This window comes from Marmota monax, unplaced genomic scaffold, assembly GCF_021218885.2.
Source record: "Marmota monax isolate L192 unplaced genomic scaffold, Marmota_monax_Labrador192_F-V1.1 WCK01_AAM20220418_F8-fsc00016, whole genome shotgun sequence".
NCBI lineage: Eukaryota > Metazoa > Chordata > Mammalia > Rodentia > Sciuridae > Marmota > Marmota monax.
In genome coordinates, this window is record NW_026695209.1 from 3,146,202 (window position 1) to 3,171,888 (window position 25,687).

The 25,687-nt window shown below is 37.2% G+C and overlaps 1 protein-coding gene and 1 non-coding gene across 7 annotated transcripts in view; one reads left to right on the plus strand and one right to left on the minus strand.

The window, feature by feature from the left end:
* App (amyloid beta precursor protein) overlaps positions 1-25,687 on the plus strand; it is a 242,250-nt gene that overhangs the window by 1,218 nt on the left and 215,345 nt on the right. The gene's annotated exons all lie outside the window — the stretch shown is intronic.
* LOC124083821 (small nucleolar RNA SNORA62/SNORA6 family) lies at positions 3,452-3,602 on the minus strand. Its single transcript, XR_006848925.1, has one exon. It is a non-coding gene; the product is annotated as a small nucleolar RNA SNORA62/SNORA6 family (small nucleolar RNA).

The window sequence follows — 25,687 nt, forward strand, 5'->3', positions numbered from 1 at the left end:
ATCAAAGGGGACGTTTGTCTGATTAAGGCGCGGCCTCCTCCCTGGCAGCTCTGGGGATTCTGGTTTAGACCCCCTGAGGGCGCAGGATGGTGGTCCGCAGGCTCCTTTTTTTAGGGTGCAGATAAAAGGGTTGAACAGAGTGAAGATTAAGACGGAGAAGATGGCGCCTCTGCAGTGCAGCAAAGAAAAGCTGTGTGGAGGCTGCAGCCTGGTGAAATCCACCCACCACTAGGTGTATAACAAGTCTTCCCCATTCACCCAACTCTGGAACATTCAGCTAACGCCTGAGCAAAAAGACTATTTTTCTTTTTATCTGAAGATGCTTGGAAGTTGTTTGCTTGACAGTTGGGGCAGAGGAGATTGTATTTCACATTGATGAGGTTCCTGTTAAGTATCTTACCATTTGCAACCACCCCTCCCCATTTTTGTCCCCTTCTCTCCCCCACCTCATAGTAATTTTCCAAAAAAGCAATTTCCGGGCAAGTGTTTTTCTGTAATTCCACGGAGACTGTACAGATTGTCACACCATTACAGTTTTTTAGTCCCTAATTTACAAGGTCATTGAACTTTTTTCCCTTCTGATTTTCATCCACAAGTGGCTCAGGAATCACCGGAGGGCTAGTTAAGACAGGCTGGTTTAGGAATCTAAGAATTTGGTTTTCCATGTTCTTAAAAGACGCATTTAATTAGGAAATGCTGATTGATGACTTAATATTTTGTTTGTGTGATGATTTTAATTTTCCTGAATTGTCTCACTACAAATTAAAAAACAGAAAAAAGCAATTAAAAACACACCATAACCTTTGTTTTGAGAGCTTTTGCCAAAACTTAAATATTTAACTTTCTTAAGCATTTTTTTTTCTGTATAAAAAGAGGTAACATGTAGGCAGATATGATTTGGATTTACTTTCTATTTGCTTTTTATGCCATCTTTCTGGAGATATTTCTCTGGTTATTATCACCTTTAAAGGGTGGAGATGAGATTGACTTTAGTACATTTTGCAAAGTGCTGGTAGAAGGGTAGGTAATTCACTCTAATGAGGTTTGAAGGGGATTTGTGAAGCTCTGTGTCACTGAACCAATGTAATTATGAGTTGACTATTGAAAATAGGTCTGCAGGTGGCTCTAAAAAAGAAACAAATGACAGCAATGATAATGGGGCCCCAGCTTGCAGGGAAGGGTTGTTATTCCCCGGGTTGATGCTTTTGTCTGGTGTATTGATTAGAGGCATGAGTTTAACAATCCTTGACATGCAAAATATTTATTTATTTATTTACTTAATCATCCATTCATTAATTTTTTTTCCCTGTTAGGTTTTGCTTTCCTGCATTAAAGGTTTCATCTAAACACAATTGTCTTGTGTTGGTATAGTGCTGATTCACAGATGCTAGAAACTTACTGCTACTGATGAGAACTGCCCTAAAGGTAGAATCCTGCACACAGAATAGTGAAGCTGAGATGGTTATCTACAAGGAGTCACCCTTTCTTGCTAATCAGTGGGAAGCCATGATAACTGGCAGGCTGCAAAAGCTACTCTCCTGTCACCCTAAGCAGCAAAGGACCCTGACTATTAGTACTGCAGAGAAGTTACTAGATGGAGCAGTTGTTCCTGGTCGGGATTGAGGAAATGAAAAGGAACATGTAAGACTACAAGGTTAAGTTAGGAATGACTAATAATGAAAGTTAGGAATGACTAATAATGACTGCTTAAAAAAAAGGCAAAGAAATGTGCTCAATTGAATTTTGGTTTCAAGGATAATGGAGAGGTTATTTTATGGTTAATCAATCTCCTTCTTGCTACAGGATCACTATTTTAAGTTATTGTTTATGGCATACCAGGAAGTTTTTTGTACAGTTATTTATATGATGATGTAGGTTGTCAGTTGCTGTAGAAATAAGCATAGCTTTTATTTGCCTGAAAAAGTGAATGAAAGAAGTTCAATAAAATTCTGTAGAAAGTACATTATTTCTGCAAATTTTATTGCCTTGAGACTTACAAAGCATCTTTGATTAATGTGTTTCTTTTAAAGTCTCTACCTTGGTATATCAATCATGTAAGCAAAGATAAACCTATACAAATGATCTGCAAGTGCCAAGCTTCAAGAATGTAAGGTTTAATTTCCTTGCATAATTCTCATTACTCACTGCCCTTCCCCATCACCCTGCAGTTTGTGGGGTAAATAAAACATGCTCATGATTATGAAAGAACTTACATGTTAAGTTCTAGAAAGAATACAGATTTAGCTGTGTATAGAGTGAAAGTGTTACAGGGTAAAAACCTATATTTAAGGAGTAAAGGAACAATGGATGAGATAATCCTGTAGTATTTCCTGGTAGTAACTTTCCGCCCAGGTTTGTATCCCAAGTCTGGGGCGTGGAGGCTAAGTCTGTACAGGTACGGTATTTGTTTACCTGCCTCTTTTTGCCTTTGCCAGAAGAGAGACAGATAGTCTCTCTCTCTCTCTCTCTCTCTCTCTCTCTCTCTCTCTCTCTCTCTCTCTCTCACTCTCTCTCTCTCTCTCACACACACACACACACACAAACAGGCTGGAATGTGTAGGCAGGGCCTTTATCTTCTATTCTCTGTTCCTTCTTTAGGGGTGAGCACAGTGCAGGATTGGACTTGATTAGTCTCTTCATCTAATCATTAGGGAAATTTTTACTGATTGACTTCTGGGGCCAAACCCAGTCTCTAAGCATTGATGATATTGCAGTGCTCCCAACCATCTTCTCCTTCACATAGCTTCCAGTCTTCGGGTAAGACAGATAAACAACAGACTCTATAAGTAGGCACATGAAATGTGACAGTTGCAGGGTATGCTCTGGAGAGGAGCAGGGAATTGGGAATAACGAGATAAGGGACTGAAAGCAGGATCGAGAAACCTATGGTGTGGGTATCTTCAGTAGTGCATTGACCAAGGCAGTACATGATGAAAAAGCAATTCTCTGGATAGTAATGAAGGGATGGGTAGAATTTTTTTTTTTTTTTTTTGCTTTTGTTTTTCCAAATGCTTCTAACAAGGAACATTATTTTATTAATCACAGGTTCTCAACCTTGATTGCACATTGGAATCATGGGGATTAAGATAAAAACAAAACAAAAACAAAACTCTTGTCAGGACTCCACCCAATGCAGCTAAATAAGATCCTTTGGAGCAATGCTTTGACATTGGCATTTGGAGAAAAAGAAAAAAAAAAACAAAAAACCTCTTTAGGTAATTCTTATGTGCAACCAGAGTTTTAAGACCAGCTACAAATTCACCAACATGAACTACTTGCAAGCTACTTTTGGGATCTTGAAGAAGGTCTCATCAAGTTGTTCTGAAACCAGAAAGACCAAGTACTGCCAGGAAGGCTCAGTAGAGCAAGGAATATGGAGAAAGGCAAAAGAAAACACAGGCCATTGTTAAGTGTTTTTATTTCTTTTCAAGCTGTCACACATTAACATTCTTCTTATAACAAGGATTACTAGTAAACTCCATTCATGGGGCTGGAAACTCATGTAGTGTCAGGGAAGAACTCACCCTTCACCTGGCACACTACCTACACTTGTGAGGTCATGGCCCGCAGTGGCCTCAGCTCCAAGCACTAACAGTTGCACAGTGTTTAGGTCTTTTGCTGGTGAGTTGACCTTTCTGTTTCATTTGACCATGAAATCCTTTCCTTTTCATAATGGGATCTTGAATACAAATACGTGGAACCCAGATGGATGTTAAATACCGGCTTCTGCAAACCCTTGAAATGCTGTCACCCTGTGAGTCTCACAGCCTGTATCACAGTATACAGACACACCCTCATGAGACACTGGGAGAGGAGAAGGTGGCAGACTGGCAAAACTACGGGGAAGGAATGAGTACTCCCTGAATGGATGGGATGATGGGCAATAAAAAGTCTGAGTTGTTCTCTTTTCCCCTTTCCTTCCCACTCTGTTCCATTCCATTATACAAAGAAAAGCACAGTACCCAAACCCTCACTCAGAGTTTGCACATGAAAACCTTAGAGAAGGGGGCAAGTTTCATTGTCTTCAGTTCAATGTGCACAGTTGAAGAAATAACCATTTCTGTGAGGGCAGTAGTATTTTTCTTTGGAAAAAAATGGTGATTTTTTTTTTCTCTTCAGATTAATCCTGATTCATATATCTATTAATCAGGATTCTTTAGGAATAAAAATCCACCAAAGACTGGATAAAACTAAGAATAAGGTAATTTATTAAAAAAAAATCCTAGACACATTTCTCAGTTAACAGATTTTGAAAAAGTGAGGCTTAACATATTAGCTAGGTGACTCTTCAAAGAGCAGTGCAGAGGACTCAGCCTCACATGTGTTAAATCTGAGCTATAGAATGGAGCAAAGAGGGCATTTTATTTAGATTTGTTTTGTGTGCCTGCGTTTTGAAGAGGCATACAATTCAAATTTAGCTTGAACATGGTTAGAATTATAGTATTTTATGAACGAAGTTAGTAGTTGAAATGGGGAAGATGAGAGAGATTTTTTTAAAAACCCATCTCTATGGAAAGACTTGGAATTATTTCTACATTTATAATGTTGACTTTTATTCCAGGCTTGATCTTAGGCCAGTAACACTGAGTCATTTAGTGTTTCTCAGATGTGTAGAGAAGGCAGCATTATTGCTCACTGTTAGCTTTCCATTACTGTAACAAAATACCTCAGATAATCAGCTTAAAGGGAAGGTTTACTTTGGCTTACGGTTTTGGAGGTTTCAGTAGTTCATGGTTGGCCGGCCTGGTTACTTTTGGGCCAGGGGCTGGGTAGCTCATCATGGTGGAAAGTGTGTGATAGGTAAGGTGCATACCTCAAGGAAGCCCAGAAGCAAAAAGGAAAGAGGAGGAGATGTTGAGTTCCACAATTCCCTTCAAGGAAACATCTCCAGTGATCTTAAACCTTCTACCAGGTCCCAGGTTCCACTACCTCCCAATAGGGCCACATTAGGGAATAAGCCCTGAGTACATAGGTCGTGGGACATATGTAAGATCTAAACTATAGCACACACTGTTTGAGGAACTGGTTCTGACCCTTTGGAGCTGTTGGCTGTAGTCAAAGTTTCTGTGCCTTTGTAAACTGCATAGCATTATTTAGGTTGTTGAGGATTAAATTGCCATATATGTAAAATGCTTAGAACATATATTAATATATATGTAGCCTGATGGCCCATTATAAGTGCTATGTAAATCTTACTATTTATATGATGGTGATGGTGATGGTGATGTAAAATTGATACATTTAAGTCTCACACATAGTTTTTGAAAGTTAAAAAAAACTATTTCACTTATTAATTCAATTATCAACCAATTAAGACTGTTATAGGAAGCAGGTGGTTTGTTCTTCATAAGAATGAATGGATTTGATTTAAATATAAAAGCATATCTCAGATAAAATTTTACAACACATTATAAAATTTCTTTTAATAAATATTTAATTTTCTATTGCAATTGTCTGCTTGAAAAATGTTTGAATGAATCATGCTCATGCTAATTGAGAAGTTTAAGCAGTATGGAAATGTGGAAAAAGTATAAGCAGGTTTTAACACAAATGGAAAAGACCTATTTTTTTTTTTTTTTTGTGGTGCTGGCTATTGACCCCAGCGCCTTGTGCAAGAGAGGCAAGCACTCTACCAACTGAACTATATCCCCAGCCTGGAACGACCTATTTTTAATGTGCACACATTGGCAGCCATACAGTGTCTAATATCGAGCAGTTTATACACTGGTCAGTTATTAACTATTAGTTGGTCACCAGCTATATGCACTGGAGCTGTGAACAGGCTTGGCTTAGTTTCTTGCAAAATCTTTTCTGGAAAAATTAGTAAACAAGACTTTGCCAATCTGAGCAGAAGTGGACCATTTCAAATGTCAGCAAAAGAATTTTGGTCCTAGAATGGAAACTCAGAAGTTGCTCTTCACCGGGGATGAGGAAACTGAATCACGTATTTCTTGAGAAGGTTTTATTTCTGTTAAGAAATCAATTTCAAAATAAAGTTAATGTATATAATCAGTGATATATGGCTATCACATCTAAAGTATATATTTTAAAAAATCAGCATATTTTGGTCATGAAAGAAAAGACTTTCAATCCCGATTTCAAAATTAGGCTAAGGATAGTTCAAAGCTCTCAGTGCATTAAACTGCAGATACTGCACTTCAGTGATGATTAACACATTGAAGGATCAAGAAGCAAAGTCCCAAGGAATCCACTTGTTTTTTTTTTTTTTTTTTAAGCTACATTTGTAGTATTCTGCTCAGAATAAATAAATGTAGTAGGCATGCAGGAGGTGGACCTAGAATCATGTGTAGCATTGGTGAGCAAGGAAAAAAAATAGACAACATAAACACTGTAGGAGAGGGGAGAGGAGAATGAGACAGTTTGTGGGTGAGTGGATCCTGATCAATAAAGTGATGATTTCTTAAGGTCTTATTAGGGATCTCCAAACACTGTTGGAATTCCCTCATTTACATATTATTCTCAAGTTTAGAAGATTTTTTTTCAGATGAAAAATTTTCTTTTGACAAGAAAAATTGTTACTTATTTTGTTTTTTGATGGTTAAATCAAGAGTCTAATTTGTCCTGTGCTGTCAGTCACCTTCCATAGAAAGCCACAGACTCTCTTCATAGAAAAATATAAGGTGTCCTAAATGATAGAGATGAATAAATTACTTTTCATCCTTAAAGGACACTTATGAGAATAAGAGATCTGTTGTATAAAAAAAAAGTCATTTATATTAAGCAAAGAAATGAGTTGTTTCTCCTTGTTGCTAAAGCCTTAATGACAGTAATATATTTTTGACCCCATGAAGACATTTTACAGGAAGAAAAACAAGCCATTTAATCTTACCCTTGAGATAAATTTTCGTGTTTAAAACCTGCCCCCTTGCCCCCAGTTACCAGAAACTCATTTATTGAGTTTTTCTTTGTCTGCACATACTTGATTGGTATTTTTCAATAAAATTAATGAGGTACCATAAGTTTCATTTTTAATAGAAAATAAAGAAAATGGCATTACCCATTAAGGCTTGATTAGTCCAAGAAAAGCACTTTTTAAATCTGTTCTTATTATTGGATGGACTTTCAAAGGCATAATTACATTGTTTTTAAAAAGGTCACTGCTCAGTTATTTTATTTGCAATTGAATTGGTAGGCAGACATGATAAGGGTAGATAAGCACTCGTTCTTAGCCATATTGTTTATTTTAATCATTAAGAAAAAGTCTTTATGGGTCTGGGGTTGTGGCTCAGCAGTAGTAGAGCGCTCGCCTAGCACGTGGGAGGTGCTGGGTTTGATTCTCAGCACCACATATAAATAAATAAATAAAATAAAGGTATAAAAAAAATAAGGAAAGAAAAAGTCTTTACTTTGAAAGTGATACAAAGGTTTTGAAATCTTAGTGTTTTCAGACTAACACTTAAACCCATCATATGAAAAGTCATATTTCATAGCATATATTCCTCCTCCCGATGCTGCTAGTTACCTATTATAGTTTATTTAGAACAAATATAATTTTGTCATCACAATATATTAGTTTGAGGTGCAGAGTCTTAAGAACGCCCCCGTAAGTGTGCAAATATGTAGATCAATTTTGTGAATGTTTTGCTCATAGGTATATATTAAATTTAATTAATCATATTTAAAATTAAAATCAAATTTCTGTTACCTAGATTCTTATAGATACACCCAGTAAAGGAAAATTAGGTCTTCTGTTTCACACATATTTTTGAGGTCCTTTCCCCCAAGGGAATAGTGAGTTAAACAGAATAAACAGGAAGACCAGGTGACTTGGAAAAAGTTAAGGTGGGCAAGAGGTGTGGGGGAACACTATGTGGAAGTGTATGCTATTTTATATAATATTCTTGAAAAGGGTCTTTAATTGGCTCACTCCCCAAAGGTAAACTTAAAGCTCTGAACTGTGTATTTGCTGTGTTGTAAGAGAATTGGGGACTGGGGATCTACTTTGGAGTGGTTAAATATTCAAAACAAAAGTGGTGGAGGATTTAAGTGAAGTGGATGTGACCACACAGTTTTCCATAATTTGTTTTAACAGGACAGTTCCTTAAACCTAGTATTTACTGAATGCTTGTAAGTATATTCAGTGAGTATCGTAGAATTTTATACTGTGATAAAGAATTACATGTTTTGATTCTGGAGAGTTGAGGAAATTTCACTTATGTTTAAAAGATTCTGAACAAACATAGAAAATTAAAGCCTTTTAAATAAAATTTGGTTTTGTAGACCTTTTTCATGAATGCTGTCAGTAACTTAATAGTGTTCTTTCATTTGCAACTCTTCATTTCAGGAATTCAGTGCCTCATATATTTTATTAATTTGTTGGGACACTTTCAGATGAGGGCACATTGAAATGATTTTGCTGGATTAAGGTAGTGAAGTTTAGAAAGAAAATGTGTATTGGAATTAAACTGAGTGGCCATCAAAATGAAAATTTCAGTTTGGTGCCTTTTATCATCTGACAGCTAATGTTTTCTTTTTATTTTACTATGAAGAGAATCACAATTGGAACTTTAAAAAAGTATTGAATTATGTTATTTGTATTTTCTACAAGAAATAGTACTTTTTGAGTGGTGGGTGTGGATCTCATAAAAATCAAAGGGAGGTCAGTAGAGGAAAGGGACCAAGGTGTGGGAAGCAGGGAGGGAGGGGGGCAGTACAGGGCAGTGATATTGGTCAAATTATATTATATTATGCGCATGTATGAATATGTAACAACAAATTCCATCATTATGTACAACTGTAATGCACTAATATAAAAATGTGGGGAAAAAAAAGAAATAGTACTTTTCAAGTTCAAGGGTTTGAAGCTAATGCCACTATGTGCCATTTATTTGACAGGCATTAAAAGACTAATTGAGGTTATGATTAGCCTTGTATTTTGCTCACATTTTCTCATGCTTGTATTTAATGTTTTGTGTCAAGTATTAAATCTTTTTACACTAAAGAATTCAGAAAAATTAAATCCAGTAAAAGTAAACCAAATTTTAAGATCCTTTAGTTGTTTTTGGTGGGGGAGGTTCTTGGCTAACCCATAGGGCGTTTGAACATGAAGACAATTTACTTATTGCTGCTAGTTGAAGAATTATGAAGGGCTGTATTTTAAGAGTATATTTGTGGACTGGGGTTGTGGCTCAGTGGTAGAGTGCTCACCTAGCATGCATAAGGCACTGGGTTCCATCCTCAGCACCACATAAAAATAAAATAAAGGTATTGTGTCTACAATTAAAGAGAAAAAAAAAGCGTCTATTTGTGACAACATTTCCATTTTGGACACTGCTTGCTAGTTCAGTAAGTATGAGAGGAGGGAATCCCCGAGGGTAGCTGGAAGATTTCCAGCTGATGATAGGGTGGCCATGTGACTGTGTGGCTGCTACAGAGGAGAGGGAAGGTAGCTGGACAGAGATGTCCTTATGACAGAGTCATTTATCAGCATGGCCATCAAAGTTGTGCAGAACAAAGGTAATGAAGGATGTGGCTGCAGAGAGGGTTTACTTAAATAAGCAACCAATGTGGGAGGCGACTTACCTTGCCCTTTCTTTGTATCTGCCAGTTGAATATTTTACTTCACTTTTGTGAACCAGACTCAGGTTACTTTGGTCTGCTTGTGAATTTTGGGGGTCGTGTTTTAGGGACACAAGATAGGTAGTGTTAAGTTTGTTGGGAGTACTTCTTGTGTGTCTGGTTTTCTAGTTGTGTTTATTGATGTCATAAATAACTCATGAAGAGATGAGGGGGAAAAATCAGTGTAAGTCTTTTTCCTGGACAAGAATGGACTTTGGGAACAATATTCTAAGAGTTTATTATCACATGTTAAATTGTTTATGTTTTTTAAGAAATCCAACATGTTGTCCTCATTGCTCCTTGGCGAATTTTACCAAGTAGAACATATCAAGTTCAAACTCAAGCCCATGGTTCTTCTGCTAGCATTAAACATCCTCCTTAATGCAGGATGTTTAATTGGATATTTGAAGTATGCTTTCACCTGTTCTATCCGACTTCACATTTTTACAGGACATTTGTGATTGACGTCTGTAATGTTACATTGATTTGGAGTTATAATTTTTTAAAAATTATTTCTAATTTCGTACTCTATCCTTCTTGCGTTTAAAGAACATTCCTTTTTTGGACATGTTTTGGGTGATTTTTGTGTTTGAATTATGACAGAAGCACTAGAATCTAGATGGGGCTGTTTGCAGAGAGGTAGCACGGTTCTTGCCATGAGGAATTCAACACCCTAATTAGAGAAGGAAGAAGTGAAGAAATAATTAGGTATCATGGGCCAAGGCTAGAGTGGAAGGACCTATAATGTCTTCACAGAGAAGGCAGGCAGCATTTGGCCTTGGTTTCAAGTTTGAGTGAAGGTTAACTGGGCATGGTAGGGCTTCCCAGACAGAACAGTGAGGGGTAGAGCTTTGGAAGAAGGAAGCCATTAGTACGTGGGTGAGAAAGACAACAGGAGATTAAGGGTTTGGGATGTCCTTGACGAGTCTGAACTTCATTTTCTGAGCAGTGGGGTACTTTTAAATCCCATTTGGGTTCCCCAAACTGGGAAGCCATTGATAACTGTAGTTCACTTAGGTTTTGGAGCTTTTGAGGAAGTCCTGATTAATATCTGCTTCATCTTCTTGGTCAGAGGCTGACACCTACCTGCATGGGAAGGCTGGTGAATGTGCTCTGTTAGCAGGCATTGCCACAAGAACATGTTCCTGGTTGTCTTCTAAAGGATAAAGGAGAGGCAAAATAATGGGTGGCAGCTGGCATTCTGGATCTAGAGGAGATATGGTGCTGTAAAAGGATGTAGAGGAAAGTGAGAAGACTACGAAACATTCTGAACCAAAGCAGAGATTCTCCATGAACACGTAGAGGAGGTCTGTGGAGTTTGCCCACTCTCCCTGCCTGCCAGCTAACCACACAGAAAACCTGTGTTTGTTGAGTGAGGAAGGAGGTGGGGAGTGTCTTTGGTTTTATGGCAGGAACATCCATTGCCAAGTCTCTCTGCTTTGGCTGATCAACCCCAGGATGTGTTCAGACTGGTGTTCCTGGGACATCTTCCCAACTAGAGCAATGGCAAAAAGGGATAATGTCAGTGATTGGAGAGTAATGGGGGTATCAGGTTCCTCTCCCTGATGGCAAGCCATCTCTCATTTGACCTAGAGATGTTGCTGTTGACTTGTTCTTGAAAGGAGCAGCAGATAAAACAGGCTTTAAGATTTTTAGGAAGGAGCATGATATTGAATCCTCTTGAGCAACACCTGCCTGTCACGGTGACCCTCTTGTGTTCGTTCATACCTGTTAATGCTCACCTGTCCTGTTGAAACAGAAGAGAAAGGCGCATGGAAAAGAGGAGAGTGAGCCTTCATATGTTTACATCAGTACAAGTGAGGCAGCCATCTTAAAATTCATTTTAACCACTTACATTTTCTTATTTATTTAGAATATTTTAGGTGACCAAATGAAGATGTAGACCAGAAAGTATGTGATGAAATGAAGATTTGTTTAAAAAAAATAATAATTATAAGCAGGCTTGATATAATATTTGGAGGGAGTGTTTGGAAGTTGTATATTAGATATTTATTTCATCTGCACCTAAAGATTTATTTAAAATATGTCTTAGTAGTTTGACATGTTATACATGGTTCTGTCTTTTAAGGAAATGTCTAAACTTTCATGGTTCCTCGAAAGCTTCTCTTGGTTATATTTTCCAATTTTTTTTTTAACACTTCACTCCCTTTAACAGTAGTCCGAAGGGTAGTATAAGTGCAACCATTTTAAATCTTGACTTTTTATTTTATTTTTTAAATTGTTTAATTAGTTATACATGACAGTATAATGCATTTATGCACTTTGATATACATAGAGGGGATATAATTTCTAATTTTTCTGAGTGTACATGTTGTATATCACATTGGTCATGCAGTCACATATATACATACAGTAATAATGTCTGTTTCTTTCTACTGTCCTTCCCATCCCCACATCCCTCCATCCCCTCCCTTCACTTCCCTCTACCTAATCTAAGGTAACTATTCTTCTCTAGTGTCATCCCCCTTATTGTGAATCTTGGCTTTAAAATTTTTCTTTCTTTTCTCTCTCTCTCTCTCTCTCTCTCTCTCTCTCTCTCTCTCTCTCTTTTGTTTTCTTTCCCTCTCTCTCCCTTCTCCCTCCACCCCGCCTCTTTATTTATTTTGCAGTACTATGGATTGAACCTAGGAATGTTCTATCGCCGATGAGCTAAATCTCCAACCCTTTTTTATTTTATTTTGAGACTTGCTGAGTTGCTGAGGCTGGCCTTGAATATGCTTACTCCTGCCCCAGCCTCCTAAGTAGCTGAGATTATCGGTGTGACACTATGCCTGGCCAAAAAAAAAAAAAAAGTTTATATATCAAATGTATTGTTACCCTACTTCTAGACATTGCCTTTACAAAAACAATTTGTGCAAGTCTGGAATAATTGTTTGGTGAAGATCTGAAAAAAGTAGCCCTTTTTTTGGATACCAGGGTTTGAACTCAGGGGCACTGGACCAGTGAGCCACATCCCCAGCCCTATTTTGTATTTTATTTAAAAACAGGGTCTCACTGAGTTGTTTAGCACCTCGCTTTTGTTGAGGCTGGCTTTGAACTTGTGATCCTCCTCCAGGGATTACAGGCATGTGCCATTGCACCCAGCTAGCCATAATGTTTGAACATATATCTTTCTCATATTACACTGATAAATATTTTGAAATTATATTTTTTAATTATCAATGTTTTGAAATGTCTCTCATAAAGAGTGCATTGATTACTTATATCATGTTGATTAACTTTGAAAATTTAATTACATTAGAATTTGAAAGTAAAAAATTAATTCTTTAATTCCCACATAATTTTCTAATAGTTATTAGTTTATATAATTTGAGAAACATTATTTTTAAAACATTCTCCAAAAGAACATACACTTTATTCTGAATTCTGTTATGATTACATACATCTAAAAATATCTGAACCATCATAACTAACTATGGTCCAAGCCCAGTTTGAAGTGGCTGGTCTTCATTGGTCTGGATTATGCTTGCTTTGTCTGACTTTAAAAAATAAGTAGCTTATGTTGTAGACAATATATGCCATTGTTTAAGATCACAAAATTGAAAGATTTGGTAGCCCAATAGTAAGTACTGAGAAGAATGTTTGAGTATTCAACTCTCGACTCACCTGAATCTATTTATTTATTTATTTATTGCTGTGCTGAGGATTGAATCCAGGATCTCTTGCATGGTAGACGTGTGCTCTACCATTGAGCTATAGCACCAACCCTGACTCAACTGAATCTTGTAAATACCTTATTGACTTTGTTTCATAGTCTGTTGCATTTCTAGGTAAATAAGCTCTCTAGAAGTTTTCTGTGCTTCGCTGATCATTTAAACACATGAAGTAAATTGATAGAGACTACAAAGATGAGTTGAGAATTTCCTGGTTAGAGATCAATGAAATAAAAATGTAGCTCAACCATACAAGTTCATAGGTTTTTCTTATTAGATTCAAATGTGAATTTCAAAAAATGAAAAGAAAAAAGGTAGATTGTAATCATCTTTATGAAGTAAACTAAATTATTACTCTAAATATAGTTCCAATTCAAAGGAAATGGAAAACAAGGTCTAAGAACCTGTGTAAAGGTATAACCAGTTAGCATTATCCTCAGACATGCTGTTGGTCATTAAGATGCAGCCCTAGAGTAAATAATCAACATCACATGATTATTTGTAAACCCAGTGTTATTTGCTATCGATTTCTTGTTGGTGTACCCAATGAGAAAACAGAAGCATGACTTTCAAACAGTCATTAATACATATAGGATGGAAATGGGAAGTACCAAGTTCTAATGGGAAGAGCCAAAGAATGGCAGTACTCCATTCAAATGTTCCCCTGGGTCATTTCATCTCACTTATGCTCAGGCCTGATTCTAAGGCAGGACTGTCCAGCAAAAGTAAAAAGGGACTATTAGATCTAATTTTAAATGTTCAAGTAGCCACTCAAAGTAAAGAGGGGCTGAGGGTATAGCTCAGAGGTAGGGGGCATGTATAGTAATGTTTAGTATGTGGAGAGTTAGCCCTGGATTCCATCACCACCACCACCACCACCACCACCACCATAAATAAATGAATGAATGAATGAATGAATAAATAAAATTAAAAAGGAAGAAGAGAAATAAAAAAAATGAAATTAATGTTAACTTGTCATTCCAAGCTATTATTTCAAAATGTGATCAATAGGATAACTATTCATGAAGCATATTACAATTTTTTCCATATGTCTTCAAAACTTTGCACATAGAGGTTTTCTGTGTTTTTTTTTTTTTTTTTTTTTTTGTAGTAGAACTTGAATCCAGGCACACTTAACCACTGAGCCACATTCCCAGCCTGTTGTATTTTTAATTTTGAGACAGGGTCTGGCTAACTTTCCCATGCTGACATTGAACTTATGATCCAGACCTGTGCCAGCACACCCAAGTAGAGAATATTTTAATTCAGATTGGCTTCACAATGTCTAGGACTTGATAGCCATGTGTGGCTAGTGGTACCATATTGGAAGGTTTGCCATTTTATCCTAGGTTGTGTAATAAGAGAATCATAGTTTTGGAGCAGGTAGATCCATAAAACCTTATTTTAAGCTCCCTCATTTTACAGATAAAGAAAGTAGAATTTGGAGATGTTAAGTTGCTTAAAATCACTCAGGTATCAAGGATCGTAAGCCCAGTTCCTGTCATCTGACTTCCAATCTCTTTATCACCTTCTTTCTTTCTTTCTTTTTGTGTTCTATATTTCTGTGTGCACTTGAATTGTATATGAATTTTGAGTTGTTGCTGTTAGTTAAATATTGAGTCAAGAGCCTTAAGACATCTGGTCCACTCCAGGAACCTGTGGGCAGACATATCTAGAACCTCTTTGTGAAGTAATATGAGATGCTGCTGTGCCAATGATCAGTTTCTTATGCTCATTAAAAGGAGGTAGATAGACATGTCATTACCATAAACAGCATATTTGTATACCTAGATCTATACGTATGATAATGAATTGAAGTTTGGTTCTGGGTTTCTGGAAATAGTAGGGTTAAGCCTTGTTTCTTTTTTTCTTTTTTTTTCCTTGTTTCAGAAGGTTGCTCATGTGTGTACCAAGTTGTTACCCAGTGATACTTCAAGAATGATAATTTTTGACAACTTAAGCCCAATGCACTCCTGGCATGTAAAGTATGTAAGCAAATGTGGGAAACTTACCCGCATGGTATGGCAGGGTGGAGAAGAGGGGATTGGCGTGTTCCTCTTGTGTATTCATCCTTGTGAAGTATTTGTTTTCATGAAAACATGAATGATGGGTCAACTTTCAGAACTGGAAGTTGCTGTTTTTTTCTTGCGTGGATGTTGTAGATTGCGTGAGAATGCTTTGAAGAGAGTTTAAGTTTATTCATGTGATGTAGGTTTAAAGATTTTAGATTTAGTGTCAACAGATTTTCTATTTGAACCTTAGAACTTCTCATCTGTGGTCCAGCTTTACTTACAAAAAAATATTGGCCTTTAAATTAAGCATACACTGTTTTTTCTCCCCTCTGATGCAAGTAATTGAATTTTGCCAGTGGCTGATGTATGTGCAATATGAAGAGGTTTCTCAGCTCACGGGAATGAGTTAAAAATACAGGGATATCTGTGTTTCCTTTGGCAGGTATTTGAAATCTTTAAACTTTATTAAAAGCTGCCATTTTAAAATCAGTGTCTTCAATATTTTTTCATAGAAAATATAATCAATAGGTTTCCACCTTTAACATGTTTGATGGAATCATTATTTAAAATTATGTTTAAACCAGATTTTGAATTGTGAGAGCATTACAAATTCATTGTAGGAAACTTAGAAAAACTTTGCAAAAACATGCATAATCCTACCACCCACAATGTCAATATATTGTGTCATATTTCAAAGCATTTTTGAGATTATCCTGTAGATTACATTTTATATCCGATGTATTCTTTTATTTAAATCTGATGCTATTATAAATTTTTTGTAGGTGGAATGCTTAATGTATATATAAACCTGAGTTATGTAATTGTGAAAATTGACATTTTCAGCTCAAAGTTAGGCTGGAAGTTGTAATATAGGGAAGGAATTTATATGCAGAATACTTGGTAATATTTTGATTATTTATTGAGTGATCTAAGTTGCTGTTCTCCAGTAGTGTTCACCTGGTGGCCCTTCATCTATAATATAAATACTTAAGGAAAATGAAGTGAACAGACACCATAAAGATTTACAAATAAATAAGGAAAACCTGACCTAGTAATTAACAATGATCAATCCTCTTATTTAATGGTCCCATGATGGCTTGTGTAGGAAGAAGTTTGACTATAGGAAGTTGTTAGACTTGACAGGCAAACATAGCTGGGGCTTGAATGTAGACATTAGTGGAATTGTGGTTTCAGCTTACTGGAGCCATTCAGTGGGAGCATTAATTGGGTTAGGTGATTACACACGCAAATAGCATCCTCCTTCCCATTTCACACTGAGAAAGTCTCTCCTGGTTTTATCAGGTTAAAAAATAAGTCAGAACATTGATTGGATGAAGTTTCCAAAGGTAAGAAGAATCTTTAGCCACAAAGGAGAACTGTATTTGTCTTTAATAGTGGGCAAGAAAGTGATGGAATAGGACTTCCATGGGTCCCTGTGTAGGAGAGTGGAGCCTATTTGGCCAGCCAACTTAATTTTTGATAATTGACTCCTGTTTGCATAGTCTGTAAGCCAGTTTTGTATCATTATACTTTGTATTATAGATTTTGATAGCAATAACGCATCGTTTATTGTTTACTTTTTCTTTTTTGCCTCCGGATCATCATGCATGCTAAGTATACACTACCACCGAGCTATACCTCCACCCCCTTGTTTACTTTTGAAAATAAATATAGAGCCAGGCATGGTGGTGCATGCCTGTAATCCCACCAGTTTGGGAGGCTGAGGCAGGAGCATCAAGAGTTCAAAGATAGCCTCAACAACTTAGTGAGGCCCTAAGCAACTCAGCAAGACCCTGTCTCAAAATAAAATATAAAAAGGATTGGGGATATTACTCAGTGGTTCCGTGCCCTTGGATTTGATCTCCAGTACAAATAAATAAATAAAATATAGTGCTATAAATATATAGTGAGTAAAAGTGAGTGTTTGAAAAATAGCAGTCAATAAAAGCAGATTTCTGTGCCATAAAAACTGAAGGAATTGTAAAAAATACAGTGATGTAGCATGGAAAGTCATTCATTTATTCAACACAGTTGTTGAGACCAACTCTAGATTAAGCGCTGAGATTCTGCCATGGAGAAGGACAACTCTGGAGCTCAGAGAGCTTCTACTCTGTTGGTGTAAATGGCAAAGCCACATGTACACCAATCAGTGTATTCCCTGCCACTCAGTGATCAGTGCTACAAAGAAAAAGTAGGTAAGTAAGGGCTGAAGACAGAGGCCAAGTAAATTACAGTGTAAAGGGCATCAGAATATGCTACCCCCAACTTTGCCACCTTGGCATGAGGATTATTTTGAGCTGAAGGCCACTGAGAAGTAGCCCACACTAGAGAAGCTTTCTACCACAATTGGTATTAATTTCCTTTTGGGAAGTTGTCCTCCCTCCTGTCTCCTGAACCAGGAAGAGAAGACTCATCATTTGGAGATAGTGCTGAGATTCATCTGCAATAACAAAACTTGCTGAAATAACTCTGATTGTCCATTGGTTTCCCCCACATGTTCACATTCCCACCATTTACTGCCCTTAGAAGTCCAAACTCCTTTCCTATCTTGTTGCATCTCCACAACGTGTTGCTCTTTGTTAAAATGGTATATAAACTCCTTAGGGTTTTCTTTTATTTCCTGTGAAGCTTCCATTCCTGCCTGTAAAAATATTAGCATCAAATGAAAATTATGTCTTTTCTTATTATTCTGTCTTTTGACATTTGAATTTGCAAGGCCTCTGGTACTAAAGCTAAAAGGGTACAGGAAAAAAAATTTTCCCCCTTACAGTATTCAAGCTGGAGTATTATTAAATCCAAAGGCTGTAGATAGGGAACCTACTGGGGCTTCTGAGAAGGTCCATGAGCTCTTACAAACATCCCCCTAATTGTGCATCCCACTAGTTGTGCATATGTAATTTTTCATCGGTGGTTGACATTGATGAATCATTTATAAAAACCAATGGGGATGTTCTTCCATTCTAAATCCACTCGGTTCTTGGAGATGAATGTATGTTTTAATCAAGAGGATTTTGTGAAAGATGTTCTGTACTTCTAAACATTTAAAAGTGCTCTTAGCGCATACATCAATTCAGGTTTGCCTTTTAAAATTTAACACAGGGAAGGTACTGCTTTACGGTGTCATACTTAGTTCAGGTTTGAGTTGGGGAGCTCATGGAAAGAACTTTAAACTAGAAATATGGCAGCAAATTGTGTCATACTGTTTGTGATTTGTTAGTTCTGGAATAAACACCTGTATTTTGGCATGTGTGAAAATAGTGCGCAGAGAGTGGTAACAATTAACAGGTCTCTAGCTCTTTCTATGAGCCTGGCCTTGTTGTAATGCTCGCCTCTAATCCTCAGTAGCAGCCTGGGGGGAGCTTGACAGTGGACCAGGTTCAAACTCCATCTTTACTCTCTTCATGTCCCCCTTCCCCTTACTGCCCGCCCCCCCCCCCCCCCAATACTGGGATATCTTCACATTCTTAACCACTTATCTCTCCTTCTTCTGGCCAAGTGGGCCTGTGGGTGGAGTCAGCTGGTGTTTCCTCTTAGTCCAGGCAGCTAGGCCTGGAGGAAGCAAGCCTAGGAGTGTAGGAGATTGATAAGGGTTTGTTAGGCCTTCCCTTCCTGGCTGCTGCTCCCCTCCCTCCCTCCCTGGGCCTCTACCTATAGGGAACTCTGAGGGCCTCTGTCCCTGCTTGGTGTCTCTCTCTTCTGAATCTGTTCCTTTTGTCCCAATCCCATACTTTCCCTTTACTTCAGCCCCAAATGGGGCAGTCCTGGATGTCACGTTGGAGTCACTTGGATTTGAGTCATGACTCACTTGGATTTGAGTCATGACTCACTTGGATTTGAGTCATGACTCTCAGTGTAACAGAAATATGACTGCAGGAGGATGACTTAACTCCCTAAACCTAAATTTCTACATTTACATAGTATCTGTAAATGACTTGGTCAGGAGAAAGATTGAATTAAGCATAAGGTTTTACAAAGCACCATCCCATGGTGGATGAACGTCCTGAATGCATGAGAGAAACTGGCTGACTTTCATGATTCAGTCCTTTTGTAACATCTCAGACTCTTCGGAGCAATCCAGATGTCCAAATTAGCCACACTTTACCCCTTTGGAAATGCAGAGGTGGAGACAGAGCCCCATTGCTCTGCTCTTTATATTTCCTGCTATCAAAGAGCCTGAAGGCTTTAGCAACTGCGCTTCTCATTGGTAACAGTTTTGATGTCTGAAAACAGTGGATTTGTTTGTATTGCTGCATAAACTTGTTTGTGGTCAAGTTGTTGGTGTTTGGGCCTCATTTCCTTGGTTATTATCCCTCCCTGCCCTTGGTGAACCCAGCAGAAAGCCACTTGTATAGGAATCTAAAGAATGCTGGTGCAGGATGTGGCTCTCCTCCCGGTCCACTTTCCTGCCCCTCCTTCGGCAGTGACCAGGCACCAGTGACAAGCCTTGGCAGCTTGGATCAGTTGGAGACAGCCACAGAATCCCTGGCTGATGGCTTTCAAAGGTCTCTGCTAACCCTTTTGCAAACAAAGGATTGTTTATCACATATCAAAGGGAAATGGGAAGCCCATAATTGAGAGATCTATCTGAAGGGACTTGGGCTTCTAGCACTTGCTGATTCTTCCTGATATGATGGGTAGTGCTTTGGCCTTGGTAGACTCCTTGACTTTCTAATACACAGTCAAAGCAACAGGCCTACTTCCCTGTAGCTTTGACTGTGTATTAGAAATGTGTATTTCTCCTGTAATCCCACCTTCTTAGGAGCATTGCAAGTTCCCAAGTTCAAGCCCAGTCTGGTCAACTTAGAGAGATTTGTCTTGAAATAAAATAAAATTAAAAAGGGTTCTTGGGGGGCGGGGGGGGGAGCTGAGGTTGTGGCTCAGCATTAGAGCAAGAACCTAGCACATGCGGGGCGCTGGATTCTATCCTCAGCACCACATAAAAATAAAATAAAGGTATTGTGTCCAACTACAACTAAAACAAAATATTTTTAAAAAGTGGGGAGGACTTGGGATCTAGCTCAGAGGTAGAATGCTCCTGGGTTCAATCCTCAGTGAGGGGAGGGAGGGACTGAAATGTGTATTTCTATTTACATTTTATTATTGTATTTCTCTGCTCATGTCACTCAGATATTTGATTCAGGAGAAAATCACCTAGTATCTTTGGTTTCAGGTAGCTCCTAAATTTCATTAATTTGTAAAACCTAAATTGAATGGAGCAATCTGTTTTGGGGATTTTTTTTAAAACGGGGAGTTAACCTGTTTGGTGTGTGTGTATGTGTGTGTGTGTGTGTGTGTATTTTTCAAGACAATCCCAAGAGACTGCAGGGGTTTTTGGTATTTTGATTCTAAAGAATAGTCTTTCCCTCTCTCCTCTATTGCTTTGTCCTGACCCAGCATGTGTAAGGCCCTATCAAGTGTTAGGATGTGTGATCCTATTACACCCACATCCTGTAGCTGCATCCAAGTGCTTTGAGGCCGACTTAACACAGATTAATTTAACAGTTGCTCTGTGAAAACAGATGCTCTTTGCTGCTTATTTCTAATAAATCGTCAAGCCATTTAAAGGATCCTTTCCCCTTTAAGACATTTCATCTTCCTATGAAGCTGGAGACCAATAAAGCAAAACTGAAATATTTATGTCTAAAATTAGTGTATTATATTTAAAACCCTGGTCTTAGACTGATTATGACGTGCTCCTTTGCTGAATTTCTAGCCAGATGCTTATTCATAAAAATAAGTCTTACATAAGTGGCAGTGTTCAAATGCTAGGCCAGTCTGTTTTGGCAGTTTGACCTTTCACAGTAGCTAAATAAATATTTTTTACACTGAGAAAAGAATTATTTAACATTTTTGTACAGCAGTATGTCAAGAGAATTCAGTCTAAATGCAACAGATGAGACCGTAGGTAGTAACATGAAAACATACTAATGTGAAAGAAAACCCAGCTGTGTATTATCTGGGAGGCAGTCTACAAGGATAGGTGTTCATAGATGTAGTAGACACTTAGGAAAATTAATGTGGTTATTCTCACTCATCTGGGACAATCATTAGGTTGGAATAGTCTGAAAAAAAATGTAAAGATCAATATAGAAATTTAAAACTGTGCAACATATGTATTGACAAACCATCGGGGTACTACGGAAGTCTAGAAATAAACTTGTATTTACATTGGAAATTGATTCAGGATAAAGGTGGCTTTTCACATCATAGGAGGAAAGAAGCGTTATTCAATAAATGCTGTGAGGTTATCTGAAGCTGGACAGTAAGATACCACTATTATTTATAGTGCATGTAACAAAGAGCCAAATTCTTTAATCCATGAAGTGCTTTTACAAATCGATAAAAATACTAAATATGAAAGAATAAGAAAAAAAATTGTAGACATTTAAAAACACGTTATGATTTTTTTTTTTTTTTGGTCTTGAGGCTTAAACCCATGCCTCATGCACACTAGGTGCTCACTCTGCCTCTGATATATATCCCCAGCCCCTCTGAAAAAAATTGAAACCAGAATAGTCTGATGAGTCGGCTTCTAGTTGATCTCATTTTATCTGTAACCCCTTCTCCTACCTCTCAATTCTCCATTCCTCTACTGGGTTATTTTTGAAATAAATGAGCACACAAAGATGAGGATATTATTAGAGCACTGTTTGTCTCAAACAAGTCAGTCATGCAATTTTATCCACAAACCTTTCAGTAGGGATGTCTTGGAGAAACTTGGAAAGAAATGGATAAAAATAAGGCCAAAGAATTCTATAGTATACAGGGGAAATTTCACATAGCCAATAAACCTTTGAAGATAGGTTCAATGTTATTAGTAATCAGGGAAGTGTAGATTAAAATATTGAGATTTTTTTTAACCTTCTCTTAAGCAAAGACTAGAAAGTCTTGCTGGTGGTGGGCATATTCTTCTTTCAATTAATAAAAAAAAAATGTTTAAGAGGAATCATTGAAAACTTTATGTATGTACCCTTGATTTAGCAATTCTGCGAATTAGTACCATGATATAATGTACCCATGCACACAAATGAGAATATAATTAGGGTTATTTGTCTCAGTTAAATAAATCTGTTTATTTTTAAACTATGTTGCACCATACAGTGAAATATTATGTTGTGATGCATTAAAAGTAGACATAAGCCATACTAATGTAGAGAAATATCTAAAAATATTCTGCTAGGTGAAAAAAAGAATTTGCAGAAAGCAGACATAATCATTTATAGTAAGAAATAATTTATAATTTAGGGGTGGATATAGTTCATTGGTAGAGTACTTGCCAAGTATGCACCAGGCCTTTATCTCCAGGATTGAAAAAAAAAAGAAATAAAATAATAATTTATATATAAAATTTATGGGCATAAGACCTATGAGAAATTCAAGCAAATCTGACAAAAATGAACCCTGAATATGAGATGGTAATATGTGAACTTTATATGTTATCACCTTCTATTTCATATTTAACCCACAGTATCCTCAGGGGATTGGTTCTAGGACCCCCTGCAGATACCAAACTCCAAGAATACTCAAGTCCCTTAATAAGTGTAGTATTTGTTATGTAACCTACACACATCCCATCTACTTTAAATCATTTATAGATTCCTTGTAATGCCTAATAACAAGATAAATGCTCTGTAAGCAGCTGTTGTCTTATTTTGGGTAGGGAATAAAAGTCTGCACTTGTTTAGTGCATGTGCAGGTCACCCCGCCCCCAAATATTTTCTTTTGGCCATTGATTGAATCCAGAAGAGGAAGGTACAGATGCAGAGGGCAGATTGTATTTTGAATCTTTTGAAGTTTAAGCAGAGAATTTAGAGGTTGCTCCTTGGGCCCCATCTTGAACATAAGACTGTCTGGTTCTCCCATCCCCGGTAGGTGTTACCTCGTTTCTTGTCCTCAGAGATTTCCCCTTACAGAGAAGCCATCCTACTCTGTTTTAAAATACCTTTAATGTTAGGAAGACGTGTATCTTGATGTGATAGCTAGAATCCTCCTACTTGTTCTTCAAAGGAACAGTACTTTTATAAAGTTGAAATTAGCAAGTGTATTGTATTATAAAAGTAGCCTCATTTCAGTGAATTTCATCTGTTTTTGTGCATATCGGATGCTTAACATTAAAACGTGCTCTTGAAAGTATTGGAAACATAAATTATTACTTGAGGCTCATTTGACCTACTTAGTTCAAAGCATTGAACATCAGGAAGTAACTCCTTCAACCCAAAATTTGTATTGTTTGTGTTTGTAATATCACTTCTCCAGTTGACACTGTGGCTTACTATGGAATTCTCATGACAAGGGAGATGAAAGCAGTTCAATGGAACTGTTTTCTTTTCCACTGAAAGTAATGTTGGGATTAGTTGATTAGTTATATTTTCTGCATTTTAACCCAGAAAGCTATTAAAAGGAATTGGCCAGAAGAAGCTATTTGTCTTTAGCTTATTTTACATTTTCTTTACAAATAGAAATTATTACTGACTTATACATTTAAGGTTGAGTGTAGGCTCTCCTGAACCAATAACCAATTTTTTTTTAAAAGAAATAACGATCTGGGTGTGTGAAATTGTAATAAAATGTACATTGTCTAAGGCAGAAAATATGTGCTCAGTTACAAGCTGAATTAAAACAATTGAGAATATATAAGGGATAATATAAAGCAAATGTGAAACAAGAAAAGCACTCTTTTCAACTTACATAGATGTGTATAGTACAAAGTTCTGGGTATTAAGTTGTTATTTTTCATAGCTTTATAAGAAAGGCAAAGCAAATGCTATCTCAAAATAAAATTAGAATAAAATGAGGTTCAGCAAGCCTGCCTAATTTGCCCTAGGTTGTGGTAAACAATAAGGCTGAGGTTGGAAACCAGGCTCCTGATACTTAGGCTAATAAGTCTGATATAGAAAGGTGAATACTGAATGACCTCACTAATATGTGAAATTTAAAAAAAAAAATGACCTCATGGAAACAGAAGAAGGGTGATTATCAGGGGTTGGTGGGTGAGGAAAAAAAACAGATGTTAGTCAAAGTGTACAGTCTTGCAGTTAAAAGATGAATAGGTTCTGAAGAGATAATGTACAGTATTGTTACTCCAATTATAATAATGTTTTGTATACTTGAAGTTTGGTAAGCTAAGAGAGTAGCTCTTCAGTACCCTGCCCCCTAACCCCTACCACACACAAACTGCATCTGTGAGATAGGTTAACTAGCTTGGTTGTGGTATCATTTCACAAAGTATATGTATTTTAAAACATCACATTGTACACCTTGATTGTATTTTTAATTTGTTAATCCAACCTCAGTAAACTAGGGAATCTGGTGGGAATCTAACCAAGGTAGCTCTCTGAATCTCTTTGATAAAGATAAAAAGATTAACTTGATTTACAAAACTTCATTGTTTCTGAGGGCATCTTCTTTACTTCAGTTTTTTTCTTATTTAAATATTTAATATTAAATATTTACCTTGTAGTATTTTTTTCCTACCTCAGATTGATTTTCCCACCAATTTAGGGAACTCTTATCAAATTCCTATCTCATTCTACAGTGGTTATAAGTGTGGGAGGTTATGGAAAGTTAAGTGATATTGAATTTTTCTAGAACTATGTATCTTTTTGTATTTTTTTTTTTTTGTGCTGAGGATGAATGCAGGGGCTCATTCATGCTAAAGCTAAAGCACTGCACTAAAAGCCCCAGCTACATCCCCAGCTCCCTAAAGCTATCATTGACTTTGAATAAAAATTTTAGAATTTCTTTCAAGTGATTTTTTAAAAATTGAGAATTTTTTAATAAAAATCTAGTATTTGGCCATTTCATTATAAGTGTTACCTATCCCTGCAATTGGTAGGACTTATTATTATTACTTTAATAATTTTCTTAAGTAATGCTAGTCAGGGGTATCTTACGTCTGAATAGGGGAGCAGTCAACAATTTTGAGATGAGCTGGCAGAGAATTGGATATGAGGCCTTATGAAAATAAGCACGTGTGTTGCCAACAATGTTGGTTCCTGCAGGAATCCAGCAGTGACATTCTTAGCAGAACCCATTAAAAGGAAGAGCCTAGGGCTGTGTGATGGGGGAGCGTTCTAAACTCCTTCATATACTTAGCTTGGTGGTTGTGATGTTTTGCTTGTCTAGGATGGTCTGTGACAGGTGTAGGGAAACCTTAGACTCCAAACATGTCACCATGAGATACCAGAAGAATCATATTTTTTGGTGGTTGTTTTTTTTTTTTTTGGTACTGGGGAACTCAGGGGCACTCGACCACTGAGCCACATCCGCAGCACTATTTTTTATTTTATTTAGAAACAGGGTCTAACTGAGTTGCTTAGGGCCTCACTTTTGTTGAGGCTGACTTTGAACTTGAGATCCTCCTGTCTCAGTCAGCCTCCAGAGCTGCTGGGATTACAGGTAGGCGCCACTGTGCCCGGCCGG